Source organism: Streptopelia decaocto (genome assembly GCF_964273445.1).
Source record: "Streptopelia decaocto genome assembly, chromosome: 1".
Taxonomy (NCBI): Eukaryota; Metazoa; Chordata; class Aves; order Columbiformes; family Columbidae; genus Streptopelia; species Streptopelia decaocto.
Genome location: NC_138663.1, coordinates 191,678,525 through 191,690,566, shown reverse-complemented (window position 1 = coordinate 191,690,566; position 12,042 = coordinate 191,678,525).

Sequence of the window (12,042 nt, the reverse complement as noted above, 5' to 3'; positions counted from 1 at the left end):
TTAATCTATGCCATTTGTCAGCCCAAACTGCTGACAAATGGTATGGCATTTTCTTTCTATGACTAGTATGCTTTTAAGCAGGGAACTTATCTATATGAATTTCTTCTTCGTAAGTAGGAGGACTTGTCCCTAATTTGAGACACACTATGCCGAAAATTTTTGTCTAGGAATGCCAAATGTTGCAGAAACAATATTAACAAGAGATTTCACTCAGTACAGCATACCAAGACAGTGGGGAGAAAGTATTTTAAAAGCTGAGAATACTTAACTCCTTTGCTGATGCTGCAAACCAACGTGAAAGCACTGAAATGTAGCCTGTTTATTTAGCAGGTGTCTCACGACAGCAACTGTTGTTGAAAAATATGCTCAGAACTCTGCCAAGATATGGCGTGCCCATGATCTGACATCTCTTCCATTTCTTCTATTGCTTCACAACATACTTAGTTCTAGATATTACTTTCTAAACAGGCATTTCAATTATCTTTTTTTTCCCCCGCTAATTAAAAAGGCTAAAAAGGTGGCCTAACACTGAAAGAAAATGACCAAGGGACCAGATATGGACATTTTAGCATATGAAACAGAAGTAACATTATTCAGAAACAGCTATATAAAGCAACAAGCGTATCATAAAGCTGCATTCATGAGTACTTGCAGAGTGTTTTGAACTACTTGATTAAACAGCACCTTATTAGAGAAAATTATGACTAATGAGAAGCTTATAACAACAAAACTGTTTGCAAGCACTGCAATAGAAAGAAAGAAATGAGAAGCACATTTCAGAATATAGTTGCTAAAATAATAATTAACAAATGAAGCTCCACTGAAAGGATATTTGGAAGTTTTTTATATTATAGTGTTACGGTTGACCAAAAAGAACATGCACTTTGTTGTATTATTTTGTTTTTTTTTTTTATAAAACTTTAAGAGCTTATTGTTATTCCTCCTTTTACAATATGATGAGAGAGATGCCAGAGATCAAGATGAAGGGGCAAGCTGGAGCCCCTGGGATCAATACACTCAACTGAGTCTGAGCAATTTTCTTACTCCATCATGTTCCATAAAGCAAGCTGGTGCCTTTTGCATCCATCTATAACACTGATCCATTAGAGAAAGAAGAAACGTATCCCTCATTTATTATGTATAAGACAGGGCATGCACAACTTGTCTGACATCATCCTTGTCACAGCTAATGAGAAACTGAAATAAATCAGTTTTTGTGACATCACAGATGAGGTGAAAAAGCTCTTTCAGGTCTAGTGATCCAATTTGCTGCAGGATGGGAGTGCTCTCTAACATACGCAACCAAATAATTTATTGTGTTTAATTGTGTATGTCCTGAAGTGATGAGCTTTCCACATCACTACTGCTGTTTGGAGGAGGTCCCTGTGTACATGTACATATATTGTCTAAACATCAAACAACCAATATGATTTTTAAAGTTGTGTTTAGCATTGACAGAAGTAACAAAACAAAACAAAACAAAACAAAAAACACCAACAAACAAACAAACAGAAAGCACTTTAAGTCCTTCAGCTCTTGAATTTAATTTGCTGTGGTGAATCAACGCTATTATGCTGGGATACTGCACAGCACAAATCTGCTAGGGTAACATGGCCCTATGCCAAGAGACAGGGATGTGTTTCCAATGCCAGTCCCAATATGAAAATGAAGGTAATGAGGTGAAAATTACTTGTTATCACCTGGAACAAGACTCCACACCACTGTGCAGTTCAAAAAATCACCCTCCAGTGCCCAGCCTGCTCCATCTCCATGTGCAACCTGCTCTGCCTTAGTAGAGCAGCTGGACTAGATGACCTCCAGAGGTCCCTTCCAACCCCAGCCATTCTGTGATCCTGTGATCTCCGGTCTATGGACTGCTCTAAGCAGAGAACCCAGCTCAGCACACGCCTGTCCTGGCCCTGTGCAGGCATGAGCTTGGCTGCACCTCTGAGCACAAAGGAGAGAGATAATGACCAGAGCAGATTTTCTTCCCTAGCTCTATTATTTAGCAGCACAGAGATGGCTGGGGCCTCCAAATTCACTCCTGGGGAGCAGGAGAAATGTGAGATGCTGCTGGGAGATTGGGGCAGAAAAGAGAGATTGCTGTTCCAAAAACATCTCATGAGGGTTGATTGGAAGCAGTAATTCACATAGGAATGGGCCTGAGAAGGACAAAAAGAACAATATGTAGGGGGCAGTTTATGGGGAAAGCACAGGTAGCATAAGCAAGAACTGAGAACACAGTACTTGCAATTCCCCTTCTCTCCCAAGAGGTTTCCAGACATCTGACATTAGCATTTTCTTTCATAGTGTGAATGATTTTATGGAACAGGACTCGGTGACAGCTGGTGCACACTTGCAAAGCACATCAGACCACTCTGAAGCTACTATCATGTTCTCCAGGATCTCAGCTTACATTAGTTAAAACCTTAGAGTAATTTCTGTTAATGCTGCAATGCTCCACCATGTAACTAACAAAAAGATAGCCAGGTAAATTAGCCTGTCTAGGGTATGAGATGCTACTTTTGTTTCACTGAAGCTTTAACTAAAATTGGTCATTTAAATACTAACATTATTATTTCATTCTTCATGGGAGACTGGAGCATTAAAGCTCTGACCTTTCCTATTTTCCACCAGCTGTCTTATCTCAAATAGGTGGTGACTGGGATATGCAACCAGCTGTATCATTCTCCTGTAAGAAAAAAGAAGCCAAACCTTACCACTGAGGGGATCCTGGGGCACATATGTGTCCCCCTGAGAGGTCACTAGAGGAGCTCAGAACACCTGCCCCATCACATCCTGAGTAATCATCACCTTCCAGAAATGGTGCCTTCTTTTGGATTCACATGGGCAGAGACAATTTCTACAGGTAAGTTTGGGGAAGACAGCTAAGCCTGATTTATTTCTACTCTGACCTTCATGGCTGCACATTTCTTTGTATGTAAACACATGTAGATCTCCAAAGGCAGTATGAAGCCTTCCTTCTTCACACAGCTCTGGTGTACCTTCATCACAACCAACAACATACTTGCTAAAAATTCCAAAGAATAACTATTTTCCATTGAGCTGGTCAAAAAGAAGGCAAAAAATACTAATAAGCTAGACCACCCTATTTAAAGATTTAGTTCAAGATTGCTAAAATACAAATATATCCTCTAAATACACAATTATAAGAAAAATCTGAATATCATCTACAGAGAAAACCTACTGTACCAAATTAATGTGCAGCTTGTTATATTTCTTAGCTGAGGCAGAAATAATTGCTGAATAATTATGTGTATAACAAAAAATATTGCTGAACTAATTATCACTTATTTCTAAAAAGACTGAGTCTTCCAAATACTTCAAAATCTGACATGCATTTTTCAATTCTGTGCATTGCTCCAAGGGTTTATATAAACTGGGCAGCTAGACATTGGGCAGACATTGGACATTGGGCAGCCCCAAACATTGTGAGGCACAATGACCACTGGCTAATTTGAGGTATGTATATCAGTTTTCCTGGAAGTGCCCATGTTTCCATTGATTTTAGGGGGAGCCACAGGCAAACACCATCCTAACTTGAGCATCTTAGATCCTCCATATTATTTTTCTATTAATCTGGGCCTGTTGCCCTGGAGGCCATAAAAAATCATGTCTGAGAAACAGGAAAACAATTAGGAAAGAGGAACAGAGAAAGAAAAGGTTTTCCAGTTGACCCCCAGAATGCCAGATTCACCCTAGTGTAGTTCTGCTGAGAACAATGGAAGTACACAGGAGCTGAACTTCTCCCACTGTATTCACAGAACAGTAGGCAGCCTATAAAACAATTTTATCTAATTAGATTATGTCATGGTCCTGCAGATTTTCAGTATGGGAAAAGAAATTCTCTACGTGGGATTTGTTTTTTGTATTCTTACAACTTTTACATGACAATGCGAATGATCACTCCCTTAATCTTTGGAAATCCTGTTTCCAATTAGAGATGCTGCTTGATGTTGGGAGTCTGACAATCCTGACACAGGAGAGGAAAGGGACAAGAACAACCACAGACAATACCCCAACCTCAGTATTCACATTTACTGCTGGAGCACTCCCTAGGTAACAGTATTTTGTTATAAACTCCTTAAGGGATAAATTGTGATACCGTCAATCAGCTTCTGGTAGCAAGCAATAAGTTGTTTTACAGAAAAAGCTGATGGAGCTGTAATACCTCTGAGAATACAAGGTGAAGGCAACTCCAAAAGCAACAATGGGAAAACGGGATTCTGCCTTACATCCCCACTGAGGTGATCAGCGTGATGGGGACAGAAGTGTGTAGTTACTTGCAGGCGTCAGCATCAGGAGATGCAGTTCTGCCAGGTCCCAAAAGAGATGCACAAAAGAAGACTCCTCCTTGCATCATCTGCTCATCCTCCTTAACAGGCCTGCACAGGCTGTTCATCACAACTACCCTGCTGTCACCTCCCCTGCTGCTGGAGCGAGACCTCCCAGCCGTTTCTGCAGCAACTGGGTAAGTACCAAGGTACAGCCGCAGAAGCCATCAAATAGGTGACATTCTTTGGTTTAGAGCAAATCACCTTATGCAGTACTTAGACAGATTAAATCAAAATTAATATTCTCATAAAATAACAAAGAAAATAATCATTACTTAGGGGTTTTTTTTGCTCTACTGACATGAATAGTTTTAGCTGGAATAAAGAATTTTGCCTAATTACAAAAAAAAAAAATGCTGAGAAACACAGTGCAGTAAAGTTCCTCTAGCTCTGCTTTTTGACTTGGTTTTAAAACTGTACTAGATCATTAGAACATATGCAGAAAAAAAATCATCAAATCATTTGCCAAAGAACAAGATACCAGATTTCCATAAGAACAACTGTCTACATTTAAAAATGCATACATCTGCTTTAAGTAGAAAGAGCCCAAAGATAGGAAAATGTTCATTCGTTTAGTAATAAATCATACTTGGCAGCCTCTTTGGGACAGCTATGTTAAGAACCAGCCTCCAAATGGTAACACGCAAAGCTATTGGAATTTCATAAGCTTTTTACAACTGCATACATAAGAAAAAAATTAAGAATAGAGCATTTGGTATGAAGTAAGCTTGTGTAACAAATAATTCTAGGATTTTTTACAATTAAGTCAGCCATCGTAGTGCGAAAAAAATGTGTTGTGTATCCCAGTGCTTGAAAGCAGCTCTGAAATTCAGAGCGAGGCCTTTGGCCAGGGCGGGTGGTACTGCAGCAATCTGCCAGCAGCCCTGGAGAGCAGAGCCCAGACAGGCCATCAGGAAAGGAGGACAAGCTGATGGGCAGAGTCCTGTGCTTCACCCACCCTGCCAGCGCACTGCAGCTCCTGACTCACCCAAAAATCCTGTTGAGACACAGACGATACAGCTATTCGCCCAAATACACTATCAAATGTGTCACAGTCAATGCTTTCTCCACCCGTGAGTGCTAAGAGCATCTGAATATCCGTAAAACCTCTCCCACAAACAACTGCAGTGACCACGGGATCTGCTATTGAGCTCGTACTTACAGGATCAGCCGGGACAAAGCTCGGTGTTTAACTATTTCTTCATAAACTGCTTCCACATGCTTGTCTGCTCATTGTGCCATTTCTTCCATTGGTTGCTTGTGTTTGACAGCATCTGGACCACAAAACGATCCTTTTCCAGCCTCTTTTGCGAAATCAGCGGGCTGCGGAGGGCTGCTGAGCGCTGCTGCAGCCTCTGGGTCTCCCGGCAGCCCAATGCAGCAGAGCCTTTAGCTCCCCCTTCCCAGCCTGGGATTGTCTGTCTTTGTGTGTGTGTGTCTGTGTGTGGTTTGGTTTTTTTTCTTTTTAAAGAGATATGATCCTTGAAGCACAATACAAACTGCAGGCACAGGGTGGTCATTGAACAGAGAAGGATACTGAGACAGAAGGCCAAAATAATACATTTTCAAGAGATACTATTCCAGGCATGGCTTGCATTTGAAGTAAATATCTTTTGTGGTTTGTCCTGTTTCAGTCAAATTTACTTCCTGATATTTTGCTGCATTATTTCTTCACTTTTTCAATTTATTTCATCTTTTACAACAGAAATAGCTGATTTTCTATCTGTTTCATGCTTGAGCTGTCCAGTTATGTCAAATAATGTTTACTTTTAAAAATGTTCATTATTTGAAGAAGTGCTCTCTGAAAACTTCTGTCTGTATAGCAGCTTTAGTAAATACCCTTACTATCCTGTTTCTGCCCATCTCCGTTACCAACAGTGTGCAGTGCTCACGCTCTTTAGGACTGCCTTAGAGTAATTTCATCAGTGCTGATTACATCAAGACTCAGAATACTATGTGGTACCAGTAGTATCCTCAGTTTGGTTTCTCTTTTCCGAGTTGGCACAGGTAGCTGCTAGCACTTACTCATTTTAAAACTTAGCTCCTTATGTACTTCACATTCAGGTGATTGGCTGTGCGTAAAGCAGATCTTGAACAGAAAAAAAGATCAGAGTGGACAAGTTAAGGCATTTGTAAGATTTTTAGATCTTAGATCTCTCACCTTTGTCACCCATCTTAACCTGTCAGGTTGTCCTCCAAGAAAAGCAAAGAAACCTTTCCTTTGAGAGCTCTTCTAATCTTGCCAGTCCTCCTGTTTTGAATTCCAAGTGTCAGTGCAGAGTGCTGTCCCTTACCATAGTCCAGCAACCCATTGCCTCAAACATACACTTCAAACCTCTGTCAGTCTTCATTTAAAATACTATACTAATATAGAACTTCACAAGAGCTTCAGGACTGGCCAAAATTATGAAACTAGGGATTCTTAGGGAATTTGGAGCTCTTTTTTGCTTCTGCAGTCCTTGGCTGCACAGAAGATGCCCTAGAAATAGCTTATCTACAGGGTAATGCCCACAGAGGCAGAGAAAACAAATACTGACAGGAAGAAAACACAGCGCTATTGCAGAAAGGACTCCTCCTTAGAGAACTCCTGAACTTTACTATGACTCTGCAGCTTTTGGTTAAAAAAAACCCTGTTCCTCTGCCGGGGAGCTGAGGCTGACTTCTCTCGTGTTGAAGGTTAAAGTGACACTGCAAACACTAAGAGGCATCCGCAGCATCGTATAAAAAGATATATTAATCTTCCAAGGAAAAGGAGCCAGTTTCGTGTTAAAGTACATCTGATAGTAAGTGACATTATTTGTGTTACCACAAGCAATTTACTGGAGGAGGCCAACATCCTTATATTTAGAGCCCTGATCATGAAAGTTCAAGAAGTACTGAGCATAAGTAAGCAACAAAATTTGCCCTACAGTATTGATTTTTGTAGCACTGAGATCAGGGAAACCACATTTTTCTGGTCATCACGTCTCAGCTTTACCATGGTTAGGGTAAGAAATCCTCTCTGAGCTCAAGTGAACAAAAGGACATTGTAACCAGGCAGAGCAGACTGTTTAGCCAGGAAAACATGCAGCGCCAGTCTCCAAAACATTGCCCCACTGGATAAGCTCCTGCAACACAATGATCTCACACAGCTGTCGTCTTGCTCCTAAGTTTAGCTGCCGGACACATGGGCTCCAACGCAGTGGCACGTTGAGAATGATGCCTTGCTTGCCGAGCAGGGCACGTGTGTTGGCTGCAACTGCCTGGAGCTGTGCTGGCCACACAGGAAAGGAGGGTGGCATCAGCCCTGTTTATCAATGTCAGATCCTGAAAGCAGAAAAAAATCCATATAGGGGGTGGTATTGAAGCCACCGATGACACAGGAAGCATCACAAGGATGGGAGACAGTGGAGAGGCAGGACATTGAAAAGAGAATGCTTTAAAAATATTCTCTCACAAATCCTTTTTAAGCATCAGACATGAAGAGTCCTCCTTTGAAATTCCCTTCCTAGAGTGAAAAAATAGACTGGGAACTGCTAGCATTATTAGCAACCTTCTTATGGAAGAATGTGAGCTGAGGGCAGTTCTGTGTCTGGAAACTGAACCTGAAAGAGCAGCTGGGCTTCCTGCATGAGAAGCAGGTGAAGGGCAAATTTCCCCTCCAGGGACATTTTAAAACAAAGACAAAAATAAGTATTTTATGGATTACTTCACCATCCAAGCTGTGAAAATCAAGTAAAATTAGAAGTCTCATTACCACTGCTGAGCCTGTTATGACTTTCACTGATGCTGATGTGGGTGAAGTTCAAGCAGCTATTCAAATGGGTCACCCACAATGCTGATGCCTTATAAAGTTCACCCACCTCCTCCCTCAGCCAGAATCATTCTCCTTACTTCTCTGCCACTTTCATTTTACCTCCCTCCTCCCAAAATGGGACACCTTCATTCACACAACACACTCAGTATTGGCAGTCTCTGCATGATGTCCACGGAGGGAGAGTCACAAAACTGCATCCCCTGTTACCCCTCAGGCACTCATCACTGTGCAGCCCAGTGGCTGTGGTGGGGTGGGGACAGCTGGGCTCCCATCGGGCAGCACCAGGCTGGGGGCAGCCAAAAACCTGTGTTGTCACTTTGGCAACAAACCATGTCACTGCAGTGTTCCAGGACAAGCAAGTGCTTTCATCGTCCACATGCAGCCCACAGCCACCAGCACAATGAGCGGAGCTGAACTCTCCCTCAAATGGCAATGCACGGCATTTGCATAATGGACCCAGTTCAGAAGTTATGAGGGAGCTTGAACTTCTTTTTACCTTTCTGGAAGATCTCAGTAGAGGTGACCCAGCCATTATGAGAAATCCAAAACAAAAATCAATATCTTAGCCACAGTTAGTTTTCATAAAGAGAGCTCTAATTCCTTGAGAATTTGATTAAATTTTTCCAGCCATTGCAAGATCACACTCCTGAGCTGTTGGAGGAAAAACAGCAATTTCCTGTTTAATCCAGCTCCCCAGCCCCTGGCTCAACCTCAAATTAAAGGGGATAAAAATTAAGCTTGGCCATAAAACCTTCCTGGAAAATCCATCTGTTAGTGACCTGTACTATGCAACAGCAAAGACTAAATGGGTTATTTGAAGCCAATGAATGTTCAACAGATAACTAATTAGTGAAAGGTTCAGATTGGATATTAGGAAAATCTTCTTCCCTGGAAGGGTTGTCAGGCATTAGAACAGGCTGCCCAGGGAAGTGGTTGAGTCACCATCCCTGGAGGTGTTTAAAAGAGGTGTATATGAGGTTCTTAGGGACATGGCTTAGAGGTGGACTTGACAGTGCTAGATTAATGGTTGGACTCAATGATCTTAAAGACCTTTTCCAACTGAAATGATTCTAAAAGCCAAACAACAATCTGAGTTAATTTCTTAAAATACCAACAATAGTGAGAGGGTTTTTATTGTATGAGATTAAATATCTGGGACTGCATTAATTGGATGTTGTAGTAAGATCACTGTAAAACTTAGAACAGCAAACACTTCAGCACAGCCACTCCAGCCATCCCAAGTGACTCACATATGGTTTGAAGGCACTACAGGGAAAAGAAGTTTTTAAAAAAGAATAAAGATGGGAAAGAGGTGACGTAACTGAAAAGTATCCTGTACTGTGAGTGCCAAGACTCATAAGTATGATTCTTTTTTAAGTTAAAATAGTGATTTCTGCATTTTGTAATTGATCATATCTGTGGTAGACCTCTTGTTAACCTTGATAAGAACACAGAAATGTTAAAAATTAACATTTCTAGGCTGTGATCCAGGATGATTAAAATACCATCTTGCCCAGGCAATTAGTGCCACAACAATCATAATGCCAGCAAGGTCAGGCTATTAGTGTTTGGGTGATTAAAATACCAGCCTGGTCTTCTAGAGCCAGAGTGATTAGTGTGTTGCCAGCCCAGGCTATTAGTGTTAGCACCACCAATGGTGTGGAATTTTATAGTCCTTTGAGAATTTAATTTAGGCTCAGATTACCTTGACATGCTGCTTTTTCATTAACTATACTCTTCACCATTAAAATATACATCTATATTTCAAATATTTATGGAATCGTAAGAAAAATGTTTTGCTGCATTTGTACCACTGCAGTAGTGGAAAATTTAACATATTGTCTAGGTAGGAGGAGTCATAAAAAGACTGGGTTATCAAGTAAGAATTCCAAGCAGGGAAATTAGAACAATGATGAAATGTTTTCACCCTCTAAATGTAAGTGCCAGCTCTGGCAGTCCATGGCATGCAGCCCAGGCAGAGCCATACAGGCTGACTGACCCCCTGTGCCCAGGGCAGTAGGTGCATCAGCTACTGCAGTGCACTGCAGCCTTCTCTGCCTCCTGGAACCAAGCAAGGAAGAGCTGACATGAACATGTGGTTTTGACACCAAGTGTTCAAATTCAGGCAATTGGCTTTTTCTATGATTAATGCTGTGAACACCAACAGAAGGGGCAAAACTCTACATTAAGGGCAAAAAGGCTGTGGAGGATGCACTGGCAGAGACCTTATCTCAGGCTCTCCAGAGAGGTGGTACCATGAAGAACCAGCTTTGTAGAAGCAGATACTTACAGGAGACTGAAGCCATGTCACAGCAGGTAGTAGGGCTGTAGAGCTCAGAGCATGAGTGTAAAACTCAGAACTGCATCTTAGGAACAGAATAGGGTTCATATATATGCAAATATATACACTGTGTACTATAAATATATATTCACAAATACATATTGACCATTTACTGCTATTTTTTTACTGTCTTTTAACCAAGTAATCAGTTTATTCTTGCCGTCTTATCCTGGGACCATTTAATACTCCTTAAAAATCTTTGCCAGTGAACTCAAATGCTTCTTCCCTTATCCACCAACGCTGTAACCCTGTCACGGAAGGCCATCAGATTTGTCAGGCACAATTTGTTTTGAATGTTGGCTGTCATCATTCACCTCCTTATTTTCCATGTGCCTGAGTGTAGTTTCTAGGAGAATCTGCTCCATGATCTTGCCAGGCACAGAGATGAGTCTGACCAGCCTGTTCCCCAGGTCTTCCTTTTTTTTCCCTTTTTAAAAATGGGGGTTATAGTTACCTTTTCCAGTCAATGGGAACTTCACCAGACTGCCATGGCTGCTCAAATATGATAGATGGTGGCTCAGCAACTTCATCTGCCAGTTCCCCCAGGACCCATGGATGCATCTCATCAGGTCCCATGGTTTTGTGCACCTTGAGGTTCCTTAGATGGTCTCAAAAACCTTGTGAAAGTGTCCTGTACACATATTGAACATACCAGCATATAGTTCCTCATCTCCCTCTTTGAACAATTTCTGAAAAAAGGTCTCATCAGTTGCTTTTCTAGCCCTTCTAGAACCAAAGGGTTTTGAAACAAAAATTGCAAGCATGGAGAGTTATTCAGGTATTTCATTCCTGAGTTCTTAAATTAACTTGTTTTTGAAAATGTCTAGGTGAAACATCTGGCCCTGGTAATTTGTTACTCTTCATTTTATCTAATTTTCTACAGATACTTCACTTCAAGGCAGCTACTCTGTGTAATTTCCATCTGGAAGGATGCCAGCATGGAGTTTTCCCTGCACTCTGTTGTGATGAACATAGATGCAAATAACTGGTTCAGCTTTTCCTGATATGGGCTTGTTTTCTTTCTTTACCGTGGAAGGGCTTTGTGTTTACCATGTTTGAAAAATTATGTAGAACTAGTTCTGTGCTTTTGCAGGTCATTCCTCAGTAATTAGCTCAGAGCTATGTCACTCCCACTCTTGGTTTATTTAAAAAAGGATAATTTCCTAGATGAGAAGATGTTTCACCTAAGTAATGGTAGCTAATACCTTCTTAAACGTGGTGTCACATGGAATGTAAGATAGGCATGACCTAGCATTAATTGTGATGCTCAATAGTCAGTGCCATGATTTAAATGTGAAGGAAATACTCTCAGAGAAATATTATATGTAGCAATTTTCACGGACCTCAACAGATATAAGTTATGAAAAACATTTCAGGGATCTCTCATCTTTCTTTCATGTATCTGCTCTGTACCTGTACAGAACAGGAAAGCCGGCTGTGTGAAATGAGGGGTGTTAAACTGGATTTTGAAGACAGATTGGTGGCGAGTCAGACTGCAGTGTCAACAAGCCTGCACCCTGCCTCCATCCTGCAGTCAGAGAAAATGTTAA